Source organism: Macrotis lagotis, chromosome X (genome assembly GCF_037893015.1).
Source record: "Macrotis lagotis isolate mMagLag1 chromosome X, bilby.v1.9.chrom.fasta, whole genome shotgun sequence".
NCBI lineage: Eukaryota > Metazoa > Chordata > Mammalia > Peramelemorphia > Peramelidae > Macrotis > Macrotis lagotis.
The window spans coordinates 84,017,869-84,040,676 of record NC_133666.1 but is presented as its reverse complement, the minus strand read 5'-3'; the positions used below and the strand labels follow the sequence as shown (position 1 = coordinate 84,040,676).

Genomic DNA, 22,808 nt, shown 5'->3' with positions numbered 1-22,808 from the left:
ATAGTCATATATAAATGCTCAAAATCTGTCTATATATTTTATACACAAATATTCCTATAGCCTGTTATATATTCATGTATATAGACTTCCATACTCTATTCCTTTATAGTACTCATATTCTCTCTTCATACCTATCTATTCTCTTCTCATTCCCAAGCTATATTTGATTATATGTGAATGTTTATATACTCTTTTTCTATTCGTAAGGAAAACTATTCTTATTTTCTCTCTCTAAATTCATATGAGTATTTCTGTGTTTGTGTCACTATGAAGACTATATGAGGTCTAATATGTGTGAATATAGATGCATATAAACATACATATCATATATTTATATAAATATATATGACATGAGTACTCCTATGTGTAAGATCATGCACATGCATATTATATGTATGTATATATATATATATATATATATATATTTAGAGAGAGAGAGAGAGAGAGAGAGAACTTATTTTTATGTACAAATATTAGAGATAGTTGAACACCGAAGTCCCGAATGAAGGCCATGGATCTTTCGAGATTTGACTCCTGAGCCAGAGGTGCCCCCGTGCCCCCACTATCCATTCTCCAAACCTGGGGTGGTTCCAACGGGAGACTTGGGAGGGAACATTGCGGCCTGTTCATGAGTACGAATTCTGAGTCCTGAGTGGAACCTTTCTCTGCCTTTGGCACCAGGCTTATTTCTGGCCATGTGACTCCCATGCCTCAGGGTCCTCAGGGCCCCTTCAACCCAGCAGAGATGAGGCTGTACAAGATGGACCTCTGCTGAGCGCCTGGGGGTGGTGACGTCAGCGCCCACCTGGGGGAGGCAGGAGTCTCCCGACAATGAACGCAGCCCCTCCCTCCACGGAGGCCCACCATATATCCCACATGTCGTTGCACCCAGTCACCTCCCCTCCCCCACTCCTCCCCTCAGGCTGTTCGCTTCCCCATTGATGCCACAAGTGGCCCAAGAGGCCTTAGGATTTATGTGAGCCTTGCCCTTCCTGTGGCTGTTGCCCAGCGCCCCGGTCTGCCCAAACAGGCATCTATCTCTGTCACCCCCAAAAAAACTGATTGATTCTCTATATTTTTCCAGTACACATACATTTTTTCTCTTTATAGGCAGATAAATGAATACTTTTACTTTCGTTGTATATTTCAGTGAATGTAAGTACTCATTTATTTGTGCTACAATCATATACTATATAAAGAATTCATAAACACTCCATATAGAGTCCATATGTTCATATACATGAGAACTTAGGTGAATATAAAAAGAAGAAATGAAGACATAAATGTAGAATGTGACAACTCATATATATATTATTTGGAGAATATATTAGCTTATGTGTCTTCACGGTTCTCTCCCTATAGTCATATGCCCTCGTATATAAATGTAAGGACTCATGAGTTAATTACTTACTCTCTCTTGTCTCATTTTCTATATAACTATTCACAAGTTTACTCATATATCCCTTCTCTAGATGCATATATAGGTGGTTCCATATATTCTCTGCTTCTACATGACCCTCCTTTGCCATGAACCTTTTTACAAGTGAGTTTATCTTCTAAATCTTTTTACCTTTGACTGTCAGATCTCTTTCATTAGAAAATCAATCAGATAGTGACCAAAGGAAGTTCCCCTCACTATTAGAACTAATTAATATCAGTAAAAATTCTCTAAGAAATGACTGCATAATATAATGTCTCCATATTCCTTAGTAAGCATCCTCTTTTCAATAATTAGTAAAGGGCTAGAATTGGTCAACTTTAAAAGGGTTTGTATTCTAGGTTACATAGTCTTCTGTTTTGCTTCCTTTTATCTTCATACTAAAATAAATCTCTTCTCAAATATACCAGTGCCTTTAAGCAACAATACACCCTTCGGATGAAGGAACTTAGTACTTTTAGGGAATGTGCGCTCCTATATTTCATGACATCATTTTTTACAGGCAATTTGTCATGATTACTGGCCTCCTCTTCCTCTTCAGACTGTTTGTAGCAGGAACATGATAATAGCGATGTCTTTGAGATTGATCTTCACAGGCTGGGGAAGAACCTTTCTTCTCTTACCTAGTAGAAGCTAAGAGACCTGTCCAAGGTATGAAAGAAAGGGCACATGAAAAAGGGCTTCCTTTCCCACCCTGATTCCCTTGATTGTCTTTACCAGCCTAATAATCCGCACCTTCTTTCCCATCACTGAAAGTATGACTTTTTGATGCCTGCCTCTCTTAGACTTAGCTTGTGTGACCAAGCCTACACCACCATTGTCACATTTGGCATGTGGAAGGCTCACATCTTTCTTCACTCCACTGGGAGTTCTCTGAAGGAAGATTAGACTAACACCACCAAGTCCATGAAAATGTTGAAGGAAGACTCTGATTGAACCTCCTGATTGTCATCCCTAATTTCACAAATAGAAAAAACTCATTCAGGAAGGCAGGAAGGCCATGGGATTGACTCAGGCTCACCCTGCTACCTGTGATCCCTGGCCTGCCCAAAGCTGCTAAAGACTCCCAAAACTCCTAGCTCTGAGACCTTGCAAATCTCAGTAACGGTGGTAACCATCTCCTGAGGAATGCCTTCCCATAGTCTTTTGACCCATGAATTTTGACTCCCAGAGGAGAGAGATGCTTAGACATAAGGGTGCTAGACTGGCAGGCAGGAAAATTCCAAATAAGTTCATGTTTCCCATTTACTGACTGAAACCTTGGCTATGTCCCTGTCCTCCTGTTGACCTCACTTTTACTTTCTCTCAAATGAATAGGTTAGACTGGATGATCTCAGATGTGTTGTTAGCCCTCGATCTCAAAAAGACCTACAAGTCCTTTTAAATTTAACTCCATATCTGACTCTCAAGTCATCACTCCTTCCCACTGAGACAGCCTAAGTAGTCTAATGCTTTCCTTGGGGCAGTCCCCTACCAGGAAGGTCATCTGTTGGTCCAACACTAAAACATAGAATTAAAACCCCTGGGTCTTTGTGGATTTTCATTGCCTCCTCACCCACAATTTCCTCCATCCCCACAATGTACCAGCTCCCTTTGGAGTCCAAGGAAGTGAAAAGTGCAGGTCTGGTGAGGACCAATGAGACCCATTTCCAAAGCTTCCATACTTGTGACTCTTATTTAAGAGCCTGAGCATCAGTTGGGCTTTGGGCAGATCCTCTGACATCTCTCCTTCAGGATTTTTGTCTTCCCAGATCCTCAGGGAGTCATCAGCCAAGCAGAGGTAAGACTAGACAAGGTGGCCCCCCTGCTGAGCCCAGCGGAACACTGATGTCAGCACCCACCTTTGTGGGGCACATGTTACCCTCTTGTCAAATCCTTTTCATCTTCCACCATCCCCCAACAGGCATACCATTTACCCCTGGGCCTAGAATCAGCTTCCCTCCTATTCCCTTAACCCACACCCTCTGAGTCTCTTTATAGCTTCCTCCAAATGCCTACACGTGACTGGAGTTGCCCAGCAGGACAATGAGGACCCCAGGGAACCAGGATAGATGTCCTCTGGCCCTCATCTGCCTCTCAGTCCAGACCCTCTATCTCCCTAATCAAAACCTTTGTATATTTTTATCTTTGAGTGTTCATATATTTTTTCTTTCCATTCATATGATGTGTCATATAATCTTTTACCATATTGCTGTTTATCAGTACACATATATCTATAACAGAAGTCATTTATTTCATTAACATATATTCTAACCTTTCAGTTATATAAGATCCCATTATTGATATTATATTTGAATATTGATAATAAAAAACATGTTAAAATATGACAACACATTCCCTGAAATATTGAAAATATGTATATATATATAATCATATTCTCTCTATATCACTTATGTACAAATATTTCTAAATTCATGTATATAGACAAATATTCTATTTCTTTCCATGAATCATATTTATCTCTTCATATTATATACTTCTCATTCTCAGTCATCATTTGTTTATATGTGAGTATTTCCATATTCTTTTTCTATCCCTACATATAGATACTCATAATTTTCTCATGTTATGTTTGAATCCTGTTATCTCTTTATAAATACATATATGAATATTCCATGGTTTGTATCTCTAAGGAAGAATATGTAAGGTGTCATTTATATGGATACGTAAACATGTAAAGAAATGTAAATACAATATATATAGTATATGCATATTTAAGAAATTATGTATCATATATGTGAACTACTATGTTTTGGAATATATATTTATATACAGGAAAAGAGTTAATGTGTACTTGTATATATGAAAATTAGAGGAATACTGATATATCCAGATATATGAAAAATAAGAGATAATAGAGGAATATTCATGTATATATGAATATAGATAGAAAAATGTGAGTACTCCTAGATGTCAAAATATAGACAGAATATAGGAATACTCATCCAGGACATAAGCCCCAATCTTCCTCCATGCTTTTCCATGATATCCTAAATAGGAGATAATATTCTCAACCTCTTTTGTCCTGGGTTACCAGATCTCTCAACTTAGTAACTTAGTAAAATGCTTCTTAAGATACTTTTAGTATCCCCTTGCTTCTTCTCACTAGGAAAAGTAATTTATATTCGATAAGAAAGAATAATAGATGTTTGTGTCTTGAATCTTGAATCCTCATCGCCCTTTGAATAAATGTTGCATCCAACTCTTTATGACCTCTTTGAGTTTTCTTGCCAAAGATACTTGAATGATTTGACATTTCCTTCTCCAGTCCATTTCACAAATGAGGAACGAGGCAAACAGGGTTAAGTGACTTGTCCAAGATAACAGAGGTACTGATTAATTTTGAAGCCTGATTTGACATCAGGAAGATCAATCTCCCTGCCTCAAGACCCAACATGCTATCAGTTGTGCCACCTATCTATTCCACAAATACGCCCATACTGGAAAAGCTTAGGTTACAGGGGTTATATTGTTGGCCACAGCTCTTTGTGCTGTGTGTTCTCTTAGGCTCTTATGAGCTTCAGTGTTTGCCCCAGTAGGCTGCCAGCTTAAGCTTCAACTGTTGATGACATGCTCCTAGCTTCCTCTTCAGGGGGTTTCTAACGAGGAGACAGTGATGATGGATGATAGATGTCCATGAAACTGACCTGTGGGCGATCAGGTCCTTCTCCTGGTGAGCAGATACCTACAGACCTGCCCAGAGACAGGAAATGGCATAGCAGCTCTACTCATGTGGCTTTTGGGGTTCTTTTCCATGCTGATTCCCAGAGTTCCTTCTACAGCCCCAGGTGGTCCCTTTGCACAGCTGAAAATTCCCAGCTCTTTTCTATAGATAATTGACACCTTCCTTTCCATAACTGAAAACCCAACTGACCCATCACCTCCCCCCCAGCAGTTCTTGACCCCTGTCTCTCCAGGGCTCATCTCCCTTAGCCATGACTTTGCCATTTCTAGCAGTTATGCTTGTCCAAGGCACCCCTTGTCCCTTACTAAACTGGGAGTACTCTGATGACAAGAAACAGGGATCCTGCTTAGGCTAATTCTGAAAATAAAAGAAACTGGGGGTGAGCTCTGAGCCAATGCCTCTTTATTAAAGAGTCCATGCTGCCCTCTAATTAACCATCTCAAAGATCAAGTAGGACTCTGAGTGTAGCAGTTAGAGTGGGGAAATCTTTGCAGATAATGCATAAATAGAAGAAACCCATTCAAGGAAGTTCCCTCAGGTTTAGACTACATGAGTCTCCCAGACTGGCCCCAAATTGGGGGGGTGTGCTAAATGTGGGGCCCAGTTTGCCCTTCATTTAATTCCAACAGTCTTTTGTTTGCTTGTTTTGCAAGGCAATGGGGTTAAGTGCACCTTGAAGAAATTAAAGAGACAACCTTGCACTATGCAATCATTTCATGGAGAAATTTTAATGTGTCATTGATTTCTCAAAGAGAAGGAACCAAAGGAAACCAATGTGCTTTGGTCACCTTTGACTGACTTTCTAAAGGGAGAGATCTGGCAGTCAAGGGGAAAACAGAGTGAGTACAAACTTATCTCTCAATCTCAAACTCAATTTCAAATCTAGGAGTCCTCATATATTCTCTAACAGGGAGAAAAACAGGAACATACTCATATAGAAGTAGAGAATATATGAGAATTCCTATTTGTGAATTTAGAGAAGGAATATATATTTAATCTTACATATAAGAATATTGAAAATGAGTTCTCATATATAGGACAAGTGAGAATAATTAACTCAACTATGAGTCCTTACGTATATCCATGAGTACATAAATATATATGAATATATGTGGAGAATATGTGTGGAGACATATACATAAATGTATTCTTCAAATCATATATGAATTTTCATATTCCAAATATATTAAGTATTTATATATTCATTTATTCTTTCTATAGTCGTCTAAAAGCTCCTATATATTAACACAAAATATATATGAAGTATCTATGAGTTATTTCTATATGTATGCTGGTAGAGAGACCAAATGATTATATTTGTGTATATAAACAGAGAATGAGAGAAAAGATATAAGTGCACATGGATAAAATTATTTAAAGTCATTCAAATTTATTGGGGTGATAGAAATGTGTATGGGGAGACTGAGGAATTGGGCATCAGTCACGGGCTGGGCAACAATTGGATAAAATCAATGGCAGCTTGGAACAGTAGCAGCATCAATGGGGGAAGGGAAAATGAGCCTGAGGGGAGGTGTGGAGGAAGGGAGCTGACTCGGGGCCACAAGGAGTGGGATATCTGGTAGGTCTCCATGGAGGGGGTGGGCTGTGTTGGGGGTAAGGAGACTTCTGCCTCCCCCAGGTACAAACTGAGGTCATCACTCATGGGTACTCAGTGGGGGTCCACCTTGTGCAGCCTCATCTCCACTTGACTGAAGGGTCCCTGAGGACTCTGAGGTCCCAGGAGTAGACATCTGACAGGGGAGAGATGCCAAGGGCATACCCAATGCCCACCTGGAGCTTGGACATGGGGAGACCAGTGGCCACAAACCCTCAGATCCCAGGCCCTGACCCCACCCTGAAGGCAGAGAATGGGGCCAGGCAGAGCTGAGAGTTCCAACTTCTGACCACCATGGAATGTTCCCTTCTAAGTCCTCCCTCCCTGCCCCAGCCCCCAGCCCCACTCCCCCATTACCCAGACTCTGAGACTGGATAGTGGGGGTGGGGGCACCTTTGGCTCAGGAGACAGGTCTGGAAATATCCATGGGCTTTCTTCAGGACTTTAGGGTTTGACCACCTGCTGAGCTTCCTGGGAGTGGGCTATCCCCAGGGCAAACATCACTTTAACATAGGTTTCTCCTCTGGAGCCAGTAGTTGTATATAGGAGGGGATGTGATTAGTCTGTGTTTATAGATTGGAAAACTCAAATACACTGCAGAGCTCATATTGCCCAACCTTTCATTTGGGAAAAGCAAAGTGAATTCCAGAGGAGGGCAAGGACATTGTCAAGGTCACAGAGCCAGTAAGGGACAGACTTTGGCCTTGAGTTCAGGTCTCTGTTCTCTGCCAGACTGGTTGGCTTGCATCTCGGCCTCTCCTCTTAGGAAAACTTCATGAGCTCAATGTCCCTAGAAAGAATTTCACCAGAGGATAGGGAGCAAGTGGCCCAAAGACCTAGGGGTTCTGGAAGATTCAGTTAGGAATGTTGGGATTAAGTGGAAGGAAAACTGAAACCCATCCCTACCCCCCAGCTTTGAGCCAGTCTGGGATATACATTTTGTAGTCTGAACTTGAAGAAAATTCCTTTCATGGGTTTCTTCCTTTTGTGAAATAAGTGTGATGACCCCTCCAACTGCTTCACTCAGAGTCCTAAAACATCTAGATGATGACTCAGAGAAGGCCATGAACCCTTTAATAAAATGCCAGTGACTCAGAGCCCTGCCTCAGCTTCTTTTATTTTCAGAACCCACAGGTATTAACCTCAGCAAGATGCCTGTTTACTTCTTTCAGAGAACTCCCAGTTTAGTGAGCTAAGAAGTATGTCTTGGATATGCACAATATGGGAGTATTGGCAATGCCTTGGCTGAATGAGGAAAGCCCTGGAGAGGCAGGGGTCAAGAAGTGTTGGGTGGTAGTGTGCTGGGCCGGGGAGCAGTTGGGTTTTCATTGATGGGGAAGAAATTGCAGAACAGAGGTGGGAATTTTCAGTTATATGAAGGATTGACATTGGGCTACAAAAGTGATTCTGGGCATCAGGTTGAAAAGGAAGCCTAAATATCCACTTGAGCAGAGCTTATCTGCCATATCTGTTCCCTGGGCTTGTAAGTGAGGCTCTGCCAACCAGGAGAAGAGACCTTCCCCCCAAAGCTACAGAGATCTGTTTCATGGACATTTACCATCTATCACCACAGTCTCCTTGTTACAAACAGCCCAAAGAAAGTAGGATCATTTAATCAAGAGTTGGAGGCTTTAAATTGTAGTATATGATGGAACACTATTGTTCTATAAGAAATCTTGATGGACAGGATTTCAGAGAATCCTGGAAAGACTTGCATGGACTAATGTTGAGTGAGATGAGCAGAACCAGAAGAACATTGTACACCCTAACAGCAACATGGGGTTGATGATCAACCATGATGGACTTGCTCATTTCAGCAGTACAATAATCAAAGACAATTTTAAAAGTCTTATGATAAAAAATACCATCCATATCCAAACAAGGAACTGTGGAGTTTAAATGAAGACCAAAGTTTATGATCTTCAATTTTTAAAAGTTGTCTTATATATTATGTCATTTTTTTCTCTCTAATGTTTTCTTTCTTTCATTTGGATCTTATTCTCCCCTCACATGTTCAATATCAATCTATGTTTAGAATAATTATAAATATAGAGCTTTTATCAGACTGTTTTCTGTCAGGGAATGGTGAAAGGAGGGAGAAAAATTTCAAAACTTGAAATCTTGCAAAAAAATGATTGGCAGAAACTGCTATTGCATGTAGTTGGAAAAACAAATAAATAAAATATTTAAACAAAAAAAGTGTTGAAGGTCCCCCCCAAACCATAGATGGGGATGGCATTGATTATCCAAAATAACAACAGCAACAACAAAAAACACAGAAGCTGAATGGATACTATGTTCACTTTTTTAAAAAACCTTTTATGTTTTTCCTTCCTATTCCATGTCTTTCCTTCTTCTACATTTGTCCTAATTCTTTAGACACAAAATGACTAATATGTAGGCATATTGAACATAGATATACATGTGCAACTTTTACCCAACTTTATGCCACTGAGGTGAGGGATGGTGGAAAGGGACTGGGAAGGAAAAATGTGTAACTTATGAATCTGCAGGTGAATGAAGGTTGAAAGTTTTTTATGACATGTACTTGAAAAAATAATAAGAAAATATGCATAGGAAAAGAAAAAAAGAATTGGAAATTAAGCCCCTAATTTACTGGAGCAAACACTGAAGTTAATGTAAACATAAGTGAAAGAGCAATACAAAAAGATGCGCCCTACAATAAAAACCCCTCTCCCCTAAGCTTTTCCAACATGGAATTATTTGTAGGGTGGCTAGGTGGCAAGACAGATAATTTACTGGGTCTGGAGGCAGTGAGATTCATCTTCCTGAACTCAAATCAGGCTTCAGTTCTGTTACCCTGCAGTAGTCATTAACCCCACTTGTCTCAGTTGAGCTGTAGATGGAAATGAGAAATCATTCCAGTAACATTGCCAAGAAACCCCAAATGAGGTCTAGAAGAGAAGGATTGAATAACAATTATTGATTCAAAAGGGGATGTGGATCAAAGAAAAAATACACACAGTATCATAATTTCCTATTGAATATAAACTGATACAAATCAGTTATCCTAACAATGGGAAGAAAGGAGGCACTAACAGTGTCTTAGGATACATTTTAGTAATTTACTCAGAGGAGCGATCTGATAGCTCAGGGAAAAATAGGTTGAGAACAATAATTCTTATATAAGAGCTCCAGGGAAAAACACGAGGAAAGATGGGGACTTATGCCCTCATGGATGAGTTCCTATATTCTATCTGTATATTGACATCAAGGATTATTCACAAATCCTCTAACTAATACATATATATATATATATATATATATATATATGTATGTATATTAGTTTTTGCAAGGCAATGGGTTAAGTGGCTTGCCCAAGACCACACAGCTAGGTAATTATTAAGTGTCTGAGGCCAGATTTGAACTCAGGTACATCTGACTCCAAGGCTGGTGCTCTATCCACTGCACCACCTAGCTGGCCTGATACATTACTATATTATCTTTAATTTTTCATATTTTAATACTCATATATCCTCTAAAATTCATATATATGAGTACTCATTACCTCTCTTACTCTATTTATGTATATATATATATACATATATATATATATATATATACACATATTCCAACACATAGGAGTACTCATATATGATATTTATATATATAAATATATATATATATATACACATATACATGAGTCCTCATATTCTTCCATGGTAGAGAAACCATGGAATACTTACTATATGAATATATAGAGAGATATAAGGGTTCATATAGAGATAGAAATGTGAATATTTACATAGAAGGATGGAGAAAGAATATGAAATTATTCACATATATTCAAATATAGAATGAGAATGAGAATTCATATAGATGAAGATTGAAAATATGTGTCCTATAAAGGAATAGAATATGCATATCTATTACATGAATATATTATAGACTATAGGAATACTTGTGTAGGATATATATATAGTGAATATGAGTATTTACATATCAATATTTTCTATATTCTTAAAATGTTCTGTCATATATTCACATATATCTTTTATTCTATATATTCAAATCAATGAGAAGTTATATATAAGAATATATAGAATATATGTGAATGAAGTATGAGTTCTACCATAAACAGAATATATGGGTTTTTGTAAATAGCAATATGAAGAAAGCATATTATAAGAACTCATATGAATGGAAAGAGAAAATATACGAGTATTCATGGATAAGAATGTAGCAAGGCTTTGATTAGGAAGACAGAGGATCTGGTCTGACAGAGGCAGATGAGCGCCAGAGGACATCTCTCATGGTTCCTGTCGGGCAACCGAGGTCATGAGCTAGGACTTGGAGGAAGCTATTATGAGCCCCAGAGGGTGTGTAGGGGAGGGGAAGGGGAGGGAAACTGATTCTAGGTACAATGGTGAGTGGGATGCCATTTAGAAAAGCAGAAAGCTATGTGCTATATCATAAAAATACTTCTAACCAGACTTATTCCAACCTACTATTAATTACTGAACAGGGGATGCACATTGAGAAAAGTAAAGACATACATCTATTATACGATCATTTCAAGGAGAATTTTTAATGATACCAATCATTTCTCACAGTTAGGAGAACACAGGAAAACTTCAACATTCTTTGACCACCATTTGATTGACTTTCTAATGGGAGAAATCTGGAAGTCAAGGGGAAAACAAATTTAGAGCATAACCTGAGAGGATGGAAGACTGGGAAGCCTATCATCTCTAGGAATCTTCATATATTCTCCATCAGGGCAAGAAACAGTAGCATACTAATAGAAGGAGAGAATATATAAAGACTTCTATATCTGAATCTAGAGAATGAATATATACATATATATAATTTTATGTATTGGAATATAAAACATGAGTCCTCATATATAGGCCAAGAGTGCATAATTGGCTCATAACAATGAATCCTTACATTTATGTAAGTGTATATACAGTTATGTGAATTTATGTTGATAATATGTAAAGACTTTATAGACATAAATATATCCTATATATGAATTATCATATTCTCTATATATTCATCTCTTTTGATGTTTTAATTTTTCTACATTTATATAGGTGCTCTTCTTTAAATACATTTAAAATATTTATGAAGTATCTATAAATTCCATATATAGAAAGAGTACTATATATACATATGCATATATAGAATAGAGAGAATGTGTACTTATATTCCCCAATAAATACAGAGACTATGAGTGCTCATTTATATGAATATAAAGATAAAATATATGTGTACTGGAAAAAATTGTATACAAAGTTGATCAGTCTTATTGAAGTGACAGAGATAGATGCCTGTATGGGCAGACTCGGGAGCTGGGCATCAGTCACGGGAAGGACAACACGTAGATAAATCCTAAGGCTGCTTGGACCAGTTGTAACATCAACAGGGGACGGGAAAATGAGTCTGAAGGGAAATAGGGGAGAGGAGGTGACTCAAGGCAACAATGAGTGTCAGGTCTGGTAGGTCTCTGTGGAGGGAGGGGTCTCTTTGAGAGGACTCCTGCCTCCCCAAGGTGTGAGTTCATGTCACCATCCACGAGTGCTCAATGGGAGTCCATCTTGTGCAGCTTCATCTTCACTTGGCCGAAGAGGCCCTGAGGATCCCAAGGCCCTGGGAGGGGACATCTGAGAGGGGAGAGATGCCAAGGGAACCCCTAAAGTCCACCTGGGGCTGAGGTTTTCAGCAGGGCAGGCAAGAGGCCAGGAACCTGGAGCCCCCAAGCCCTGCCCCCACCCTGAAGGCAAAGAATCAGGCCCAGGTATAGCTGAGAGATCCAACTTCTGACTAGGATGGAAGGTTTCCTTCCAATTGCCCCTCCTTGCCCCCCCATTCCACTGCCCAGGCTTTGAGAATGGATAGAGGGCATAGGGGCACCTCTGGCTCAGGAGGCAGGTATGGAAAGTTTCATGGGTTTTATTAGGGACTTGAGGGTTAAACCACCTGCCGAGCTTTCTGGCAGGGGGCTGCCCCCAGGGTAAGCATCATTTTAACATAGGTTTCTTTTCTGGAGCCAGTAGTTAAATAAGGTGCTGGGGAGTAGGGGGTAGGGAGTTGATTAAGAGCTGAAATACACTTCAGAGCATATTTGGTCCAACCTCATTTGGAAAAAGGGAACTGAGGTCCAGAGGACATGGAGATGACCAGTTCACACAGCCAGTAGTGGACGGAGCTTGGTCTTGAGCCCTGGTCTCTCTTGCCTGCCAGGCTGACTGGCTTCCATCTTGGCCTCTCCTCTTACAGCCAAGTTTCTTGAGCCCGATGTCCCTGGAAAGGATTTCCCCAGAAGCTAGGGATCAGATTCCACAAAGAGCTCTAGGTTCTGGAGTCTTCACTTTGGCCTCTGAGGTGAAATGAATGGCAAACAGCCCCACTCCTATCCCCAGCTTTGGGCCAGGCTGGGAGACATAGCAAGTTGGACCTGAGAGAAATTCCCTGAATGGTTTTCTTCCTTTTCTGAAAAAAGGGGATGACCCCACCCAGTTGCTTCACCCAAAGACCTACTTAAATATTTAGATGATTAATTAAATCGGGGGGGGGGGGGGCTATGAATCCTTTAGTAAAATGCCATTGACTTAGTCTCTGCTTTGGTTTCTTTGATTTTTCAGAAACCACAGGTATCAGCCTCAGAAAGGTCCCTGTTTCCTGCCCTCAGACAACTCACAGTTGATTGAGGGAAGACGTGTGCCTTGGTCATGCCCAACATGAGAGTACAGGCAATGCTTTGACCAAAGGAGGCAAGCCTTAGAGAGGCAGGGGTCAAGAAATGCTGGGGGGGGGAGTGAGTTGGGGTGGGCAGTTGGGTTTTCACTGATGGGGAGGATGGTGCAGATGACCCACAAAACAGAGCTGAGAATTTCCATTTGTGCCAAGGGGTTCAGCTTGGGCTGCACAAGTGGCTCTGGGAATTAGGGTAGAAATGAAACCCCAATGACCACTTGAACAGAGCTCCTGTGCCCTTTCCTTTCCCTGGGTACTTCAGGGGCCTCTGCTCACCAGGAGAAAGGGCTTTCTCCTCCAGCTTGCAGAGATCAGTCTCATGGACATCCATCATCACTGTCTCCCTTTTCCAAACAGCCTGAATAGGAAGGTAGGAGCATGTCATCAACAGTTGGAAGTTACACAAATAACATGATGGGGCAAACACTGAAGTTATTGTAAACGTAAGTGAGACCGCAGCACAAAAAGATATGGCCTACAATTAAAAACTCCTCAAACTTAAGCTTTTCTAGCATGGAGTTATTTGTGCCACAAGAGATAGCTTACTGGTTCTCAAGTCAGGGAGATTCATTTTCCTGAGCTCAAATCAAGCTTCAGGTATTTACTAGTTGCGCTACTCTTAACAAGACACATTAACTCCGTTTGCCTCAGTTTCCTCATTTGTAAAATGAGCTGAAAAAGGAAATGACAAATCATTCCAGTATTTCTGACAAGAAATCAACAGGGTCAGAAGCAGTTGATTCTGACCAAATAATAAACAGTCAATGATTCAAAAGGATACATGGATAGAAGAAAGGACAAAGACAAAAAATACAACTATCATAACAATTTCCTATCATATATTAACTGACATAAATCACTTTTCCTAATGAAAGGAAGAAAGAGGACACTAACAGTGCCTTAAAATACATTTTTCCCGGGGAGCTAGGTAGTGCAGCGGAAAAGAGCATGAGTCCTGGAGTCAGGAGTACCTGAGTTCAAATCTGGGCTCAGACACTGAATAATTACCCAGCTGTATGTCCTTGAGCAAGCCACTTAGCCCCATTTGCCTTGCAAAAAAAGCAAAAAAAAAATACATTTTTCCAATTTACTAAGAGGAGACATCTGGAAATCCAGGGCAAAATACGTTGAGAACATTAAGAAAAGCATGGGGAGAGGGGGCGGCTAGGTGGCGCAGTGGATAAAGCACCGGCCCCGAAGTCAGGAGTACCTGGGTTCAAATCTGGTCTCAGACACTTAGTAATTACCTAGCGGTGTGGCCTTGGGCAAGCCACTTAAACCCACTTGCCTTGCAAAAAAACCTTTAAAAAAAAAGCATGGGGGAAGATTGGAAATGATCTCCTCATAGATATTCTATCTGTATATTGACATCTAGGATTACTCACATTTTCTTTATATTCATATATATGACTTATCCTATATTATCTCTCATTTTTCATATATAAATATTTATATATCCTCTAATATTCATACATATATATCAGTATTCATTCTCTCTTCATATATGTATGATATATATGCCCTCATAAATTCTCTCATATGGAAAGAAACCATGTAATACTCATATATGAATATATAGAGAAAATATCAACACTTATACATATGAATAGAGAAGAATATGTAAGTGCTCACCCATATTAAAATATAGAATTAAAATGTGAACTCATATATATGAAGAGAGTGAAAATGAGTCATAGTGAGGAATAGAATATATGAGTCTATATACATGAATATATTACAGATTATAGGAATACTTATGAAGAAGAATATTTAGAGCAAATGTGAGTTATATATTAATATTTTCCATATTTATAAGAATATGTTGTCATATATTCACATATTTTATTCCACATATTCAAATCTATGAGAAGTTTTATATATGGTTATATAGAATATATGTGAATGGAAAATGTGAGATCTATTATAGAGAGAATATATGGGTATTCATAAATAGTAATAAGTAGAAAGAAATATGAGAAGTCATGGAAATGAAAAGAGAAAATATATGAGCACTATAATGCATAAGGTTTTGATTAGGACTGACAGAGGCAGATGAGGGTCATAGGGCATCTTTCACTATTCCCTGGGCTTCTTTCTCAGTGTCCTGTTGGGCACCTGGGGTTACTCGCAGGGACTTGGGGGAATCTATAATGAGACCCAGATGCAGTGTTCCAGCCTCCGCGGGGTCCTTGGAAATTGACAGGAGGGATAGAGTTGGCAAAATGAGTTGAGTCAACAAGTGGGTAAGGTAGGAGCAGGTTGACTGACTGTCAGCTGCTTAGATTTATTTTTATAGTCTTAGAATCATATGAAACAAGCAAACTAAAACCATTTCCTTGGTTACAAAAGTATACAATTTTCATCATTAATCACATAGTTCATATGGTTACAAATTTGACCATGTAGTGGTTACAAGTGTGATTATCAATCATGTAATTACTTTTCTTGTCCCTGCTCAGACCATGATGACCTCAACCTGCCTGTTGCCTAGTTTGTTGCTGCATAGTAAAGTTATTGATTAAACAGAACTTTCCTTAGAATAATCTTTAATATAATTTGTTTAATGGAATGCTTCTACGTTTTTGTACCGCATATGTAATGTTTTTGATATGCTCCCTTGACAACTTATAGTGAGGGTAGCTATGCTTGTCCACCTGTCCGTTGACTCCTTCAATAACTAATTTTCCTTTCAGCCCTTGTTGGTAGATGCTATGGTTTCTATGACTTTTTATTCTTTGCCAATTAACTAAGGCTGTTAGAGTTCACATATTGGTTACCTATACTAACTATTCTCTCACCATCTTTATTATATATTCCTGTGTATGATAAGGGGGACAAAACTGTCAATTTCCCTGGAATTCTATCTGACCCATCTTGTATCTGGTTTCCCTATATATATATATTCTGACATCTCTCTGGAACTCCCAGTACTGTGGCTTCCGAAGATTTCATAATGCTGAAGCCTTTTGTATGTCTCAGGGAGAGGCAGTCCTGTTAAATTTGGACAGAGTTCACAATCTGTTTTATTCAAGAAATTTCTCTGAAATCCTTCCTTTATAGTCATTCCACTATTAGGATGAGTAAGTTTTGCAATCAATAATAGACCTATAAATATGGGTATACATGGAATCCCTATATATATTGAAGAAGGAAATGTTGTTCCATCAGGCAGTGTGACTGCCCTGAGTCTTCTTGCCATGACTGTGTCAAACAGCTTAGAGACCCTGGCTCCCAACACCCAGAGGACCTGTGGGGGAGGAGAAGAGGAGGGAAGCTGATTCTAGGCCTAGTGATGAGTGGGATGCTTGGTAGTGACTAATGGAGAATGGAGAGGTTGGAGGGGGACTCCTGCCACTCCAAGGTGGATGTGCTGTCACCATTCCTCTCTGCTGAGTAGGGGGTGCACCTTGCCCAATCTTATTTCTGCTTAACCAGTGGCTCCCTGAGGATTCTGGAGGACTGGGACCTGATTGAAAGATATCAGGGGACCTGTCCCAAATCCATCTGAGGCTTAAGCTCTTAATTAAAATATATATATATATATATATATATATATATATATATATATGTCACAAAATACATGGTTGGAAACATCAGGACTCTTATGGAAGGTTGAGAAATTGTCCCCAACTGATCCTCACCAGACCTCCACCATTCTTTCCCCTGGGCTCCAAGGGGGCTGGTCCATAGTGGGCTTGGGGGCACCTCTGACTGGGGAGGAAATACAGTTCCAGAAAGACCCAGGGATTTTATTCTGTATTTTCATGTCAGACCACTAGCAGAACTTCCTGGCAGGTGGCTGCTCTCAAGCATCAGATTAACAAGATTTTCTCAGTGGGAGGCAGGAATGATTTGGGAGACAGATGTGGAGTAGCGTCTGAGAGGACTTTTAGGTTCTTTCAGGTTGGAGGACTAAAAAAGACATCAGAGGTTATCCAGTCCAATCTATTCTTTTGCAAGAAAGTAAGGTTAAATGGAGGACAGGGACATAGCCAAGGTCACAATCGGTAAAAAGTAAAAGGAGTTACTGATGTGGAATTTTTCTGGACCGCCAAGCTAGTTGGCTTATTTCTTAGCATCTCCCTGCTTAGTTATTCAAGCTTCATGGACCAATGGTTCTTGGAAAGGCACTCCTACGAATCTGGTTACCACATTTACTGAGATTAGAAAGCTTCTCCATAGAGCTAGGAGTTCTGAGACTCTTCAGTTTTGACAATGGGATTAAGTGAAGAAGGAAAACAAGTCCTTGGGTTGTGGGGAGACCAAGGATGGACAGGTAGCAGGGTGAACCTGAGTTAGTCCCATGACTTCTGTGAATGAGCTTCTTCTATTTGTAAAATAAGCTGAGTGATCCCCAAATACTTCACTCAGAGTCCTCCTTGAAAATTTTCCTGGGACTTAGTGGTAGCCTGGACAAGGGCCCTGTTTCCTACCTTCAGAGAACTCCTAGTATAGTGAAGAAAGTTGTGTGGACATGGCAAATGTGGTAGTCATGGGAAAGTCTTGGCCACAGGAGGGAAGCCCTAGAGAGGCAGAGGTTAAGAGATTCAAGGTGGAGATAGGCTGGGTGCTAGTTGGGCTTTCTCTGATGGGAAGAAAGGAAGGTCCCCAGACAGGGGGCGCGATTTTCAACTGGGCAAAGATAGTTGGCTTGGAACAGAGGCTCTGGGAATCCCAAGGGGAATGGGAACCCTTTCTCATGTGCCCTTTGCTTCCTATCTTGGTCGTGTCTATCAGGTTCTGCTTGTCAGAGAAGATGGGTACATCCCCAACCAATGAAGGCTGATACCTTAAAGATATCACTAACATCATCTCCCTCCTCCAAAGTCTGAAGAGGTAAACAGGAGCATTTCATCAACAGCCCCTAATGTATTATATACCTAAGTATGAATTTATACTCTCTAAGAGAGACTTTGTAGTCAAATAAATGAGAGCTCACGTATGAATTTAAAGACTATATATCAATGAAAAGAGTTCTTTCTATGCATACAATTAAAGAGTAATTCAATACTCCTAAAGAGGATTAGGGAGAGGGAATGAAAAATTCCTTCCTTATATGAACAGAAATATAGAGGAAATATTGAAGCCCTGGTTAAGAATAAACAAAGCCCAGTCCTTTTGAAAGGGAGAGGGGACAGAGGGAGGTCTTCCCAGACAGTAGGGGGCCTCTAGACATCAGCCCCAGACCCTAAGTCCTCTCCCTCTCTGCCCCCTCACTAATGGACACAATCAGAGAACCCCACTGGGAGCTGGAGCCACTGGTATCTGTGATGAAGGAGGGGAAATGAGACTGAGAAGGTCATTGGAAGAAGGAAAAATGAATGGTGAAAAGTGCGGGAAAGGGACAGGAGCAGAAGAGGGTGTCGGGGAGCAATGCAAAGACATGGTGAGTGGGATGCCTGGTGGGGGTCAGCAGAAGGAGGGGTGGTCTTGAGGACTGGGAAACTTCTGCCTGTTGAAGGTGGGTGCTGACTTCCTGTCCACTACTATTCAGCAGGGGGTTCATTTTGCCCAGGCTCAGTCCCCACCTTGACTGATGATTTCTTGAGGATCCCAAGGGATGGGAGTTATTTTCTGATAGGAAAAAGCTGCCAGGGACCCACTCAAAGTCCACCTAGGTCTCAGACTGCTAAACATGAGAGACAAGAGGCCAAGAATCATAAGCCCCAGACCACAGGACTCTTGCCCATGGTAGGGAATTGGTTCCCAATTGGTCCCTATGGGACCTTGGCCTTCTACCTCCTTGGGTTCTGAGATCTGACAGTCCCTGTAAGATGGGAGGGAGCACCTCTGTTTCAGGAGACAGCTCCAGGAAGAACCATGAGTTTTATTCTCATTCATTTTATATTTTTATTTATTTAGGGTTAGAATAAGAGCAGAACTTGCTTACTGGGGGCTGCCCCAATGGAATGCATTAAACTAATAGGATTTTCCCAGCTGGAGGGAGAGTAATTTCCTAGTTTGGGGATGCAATCATACATATAGGGGTGGCATCTGAAGAAGCTTGCAAGTTTGAATAGGATGAGAGATCTCATAGCTCATCTGGTCCAATCTTTTCATTTGGGAAAAGATCCAGAGGAGAGCAACAGCCATGACCAAGGTCACACAGCCAGGAAGGGGCATATCCAGGCTTTGAGCCTGGATCTATCTTCTGTGCTAGGCTTACTGGCTTCTACCTTGGCTTGTCCCTCCTCTGAAAGTAAAGTTTCATTGCTCCAAGGTCCCTGAGAAGGCTCTTCCCAGAAGGTAGTGGCAAGTTCCCAATAGATACTTCTGGGAGTCTTCAGTTAGGACTGTGTGGTTAAGTGAAGTGCAAAATAAAATCCCCTGAGCTTTGGAACAACCTGAACAAATCCCATGTGTTTCCTGAAGGGGGTTCTTCCATGTGCAAAATGAGGGGGATGACCCCTAGGAGCTTCACCCAGAGCCTTACTTGAACATTTTCCTGAGGGCTTGGAGGTGTTAGCCTGAAGGACCCTGTTTCCTGTCCTCAGAAAGCTCCCAGTCTAATGAGGGAAGAGGAATGCCTTGGACATGTCAAATACAGAGGGATCAGGAATGGCCTGGTGGAGGTAGGCAGCATCTGAGTTGGACTTTCAAGGATGGGGAAAAAAGTCATAGAAATTGTTGATGGATCAGAGACGAGAATTGTAGACAGAGAAGAGGGGAAAAGAAAACTAGTATAACCCCAGCCCTGAGCTCATGTGTCCTTTCCTTTCCCATCCTGGGAAGTTCAGTGCAGTTCTGGCAGGAGATAAGGGCTTCCCTCCCAACCAATAGAGGTCAATCTCATGAGCAACACTAAGATCCTCTCTCTGCTGCAAATTTCATGAAGAGCAAGACCATGAGGCCAGAAGCCTATTGAAATTATATGTAACATGACTATAGAATAACACCTTCACCAGGAACTAGAATTCCTTCATCAAAAGCATCAGTGTGTGGACACTTAAGTCATTAACTGATTAGAAGAGACTAGTATTAATGCAAAGATAAAAGAAAGTAAAACAGAAGATGTGATCTACAATAAAAACCCTCCAACCTGACCTATTCCACTCAGTTATAATGATTTAAAAGGGGATGTAGACTGATCAAAGGCCACCCATCCCATTATAATCATTTCATAAAGAATATTAAGTCATATAAATTATTTGTCATAGTAGGGTAACAAAAATGTCTTCCAAATTGATTCAACCAACATTTGACTTACTTCCTAAGGAAACAGATCTGGCAGTTTAAGGGCAAAGAAGTTGAGAACACAGACACACTGTAAAATCTCAAGGAAAACCCTGGTGGAAGATTGAGAGCTATTTCCTCACAGCTGAGTATTCCTTTAGGAGTCTCATATCCAGTGTGTATACATACACACATATACATTTAGACACATACATTACATATTTGTACTTTTATATTCCCTATTAATACATATATATATATATATATATATATATATATATACTTATTTATATTATCCTCCACACAAATTCACATGTACTCATATTCTCACTACATTCATAGAAATGAATACTCAAGGGGCAGCTAGGTGGTGCGGTGGATAGAGCACCTGCCCTGGAGTCAGGAGTACCTGAGTTCAAATCCGGCCTCAGACACTTAATAATTAACCTAGCTGTGTGGTCTTGGGCAAGCCACTTAACCCCATCTGCCTTGCAAAAAAACTAAAAAAAGAAAAAAAAAAGAAAGCAATGAATACTCAAATACTCTTTCTTCATATATACAAATATTTAATCTATAGCTAGATATAATCTATAGCTAGATGAGTATATATATTCTTTCTATTCATATATATGAGTCCTTATATATTCTCTCACAGGGAAAGAAACAGGAATGTTCTTATAAAAAGAAAATATGTTTGTGTGTGTGTGTGTGTGTGTGTGTGTGAGAGAGAGAGAGAGAGAGAGAGAGAGAGAGAGAGAGAGAGAGAGAATACATTGAGATTCCTTTATGAGTACTTTTATCTTATAAAGAGAAAATTTGTGAGGACATATATAGGAACACATAGAGACAAGGACGATTCAAATAGGAAAAGATGTCTCATAAAATGAGTATAGAATATATGAATACTCATGCTGAATATATACGAAGAATATGAGGAATCATATTTTTTGCTTTTTTTTTTGTTTTGTTTTTTGCAAGGCAAATGGGGTTAAGTGGCTTGCCCAAGGCCACACAGTTAGGTAATTATTAAGTGTCTGAGGTCACATTTGAACTCAAGTCCTCCTGAATCCAGAGCCAGTGGTCTATCCCCTGAGCCACCCCGAGGAAACATATTAATATATTTTCTATATTCATGTTTGTGTTGTCACATATTCTCTATATATTCATTCTCATTTATTCTCTGTATTCATATCTATGAGAAATCACATATATTAATATATAGAATACATATAAATGAAACATAAATTATTTTATAGAATGACTAGAGAGAATAAATGGGTGCTCCAAAATATAAATGCAGAAAGGGAATATATGAATCTTCATTGATATGAATATACAGAAGAGATAGTTGGGCACTCAAGATCAAGAATATACAGAACCCATTGGTTTTAAAAGAGCGACAGAGACTCGTCTGCCCCCCCCCCCGGGGACAACTGAGGATCCTTGGACCCTATCTCTTCTAAGGTGGTGGAGGGGGTTGACGTTTTACCCAGTACTGACAGGGAAGCCACTTGCTGGGGAGGGAGAAATGGAAGGAGAGTCGGGTTGTCAGGAGGTGGACTCCATGACGTCACCGGCCATCACAGTTGACCTCATCCAGCGCCCACGGCAGCAGGGAGCCAGGGTTGGCTAGAGGCGGATTCCAAGTCATCAAGATGGGTGCTGATGTCATCGATTCCCACCTGGGGTGGGCGTTGCCCGACTTCCACTGGGTGGGGGGCGGGACAGGTCTTGGCTGGAGGTGGACTCCTAAGTCACAAAGGTGGACTCCTATGTCTTCAGCCAGCAGTTCTCACTGACGTGTTGCCAGAAGCCCAATGTGGGGGAGGGAGGGTCCGTGAAGGGAGAGACTGGGTTGGCTGGAGGTGGGTTCTAGGGTCCAAAGGGTGGGCACTGACATCACCCACCTTCTGTCATCACCAACGGGCCAACTTTACCCAGTCTCAGCTCCTGCCTAAGGTGACAACCTGAGAACACACCCCTGAGGGCTGGGAGTGAATTCTGAAGAACAAGATGCCGCCAGTGATACAGCCCAAAGTCCAAAGGAGATTCCAGACACCAAACCAGAGCACCCAGCAGACACAAAAACTAGGAGCTGAAAAGTTTGATTCTATGCTTAGGGTAAGAAAAAAGTCCCCATCCCCCCCCCCCCCCCCGGGTTCTAAGGATGGAAAGCT

The 22,808-nt window shown here is 40.6% G+C and overlaps 1 pseudogene; it reads right to left on the bottom strand.

Annotated features, from left to right (window-relative positions):
- The window catches only part of LOC141498726 (ewing's tumor-associated antigen 1 homolog), a 120,237-nt pseudogene extending 97,934 nt beyond the window's left edge, over positions 1 to 22,303 (bottom strand).
- Between the last annotated feature and the right edge of the window lie 505 nt (positions 22,304 to 22,808).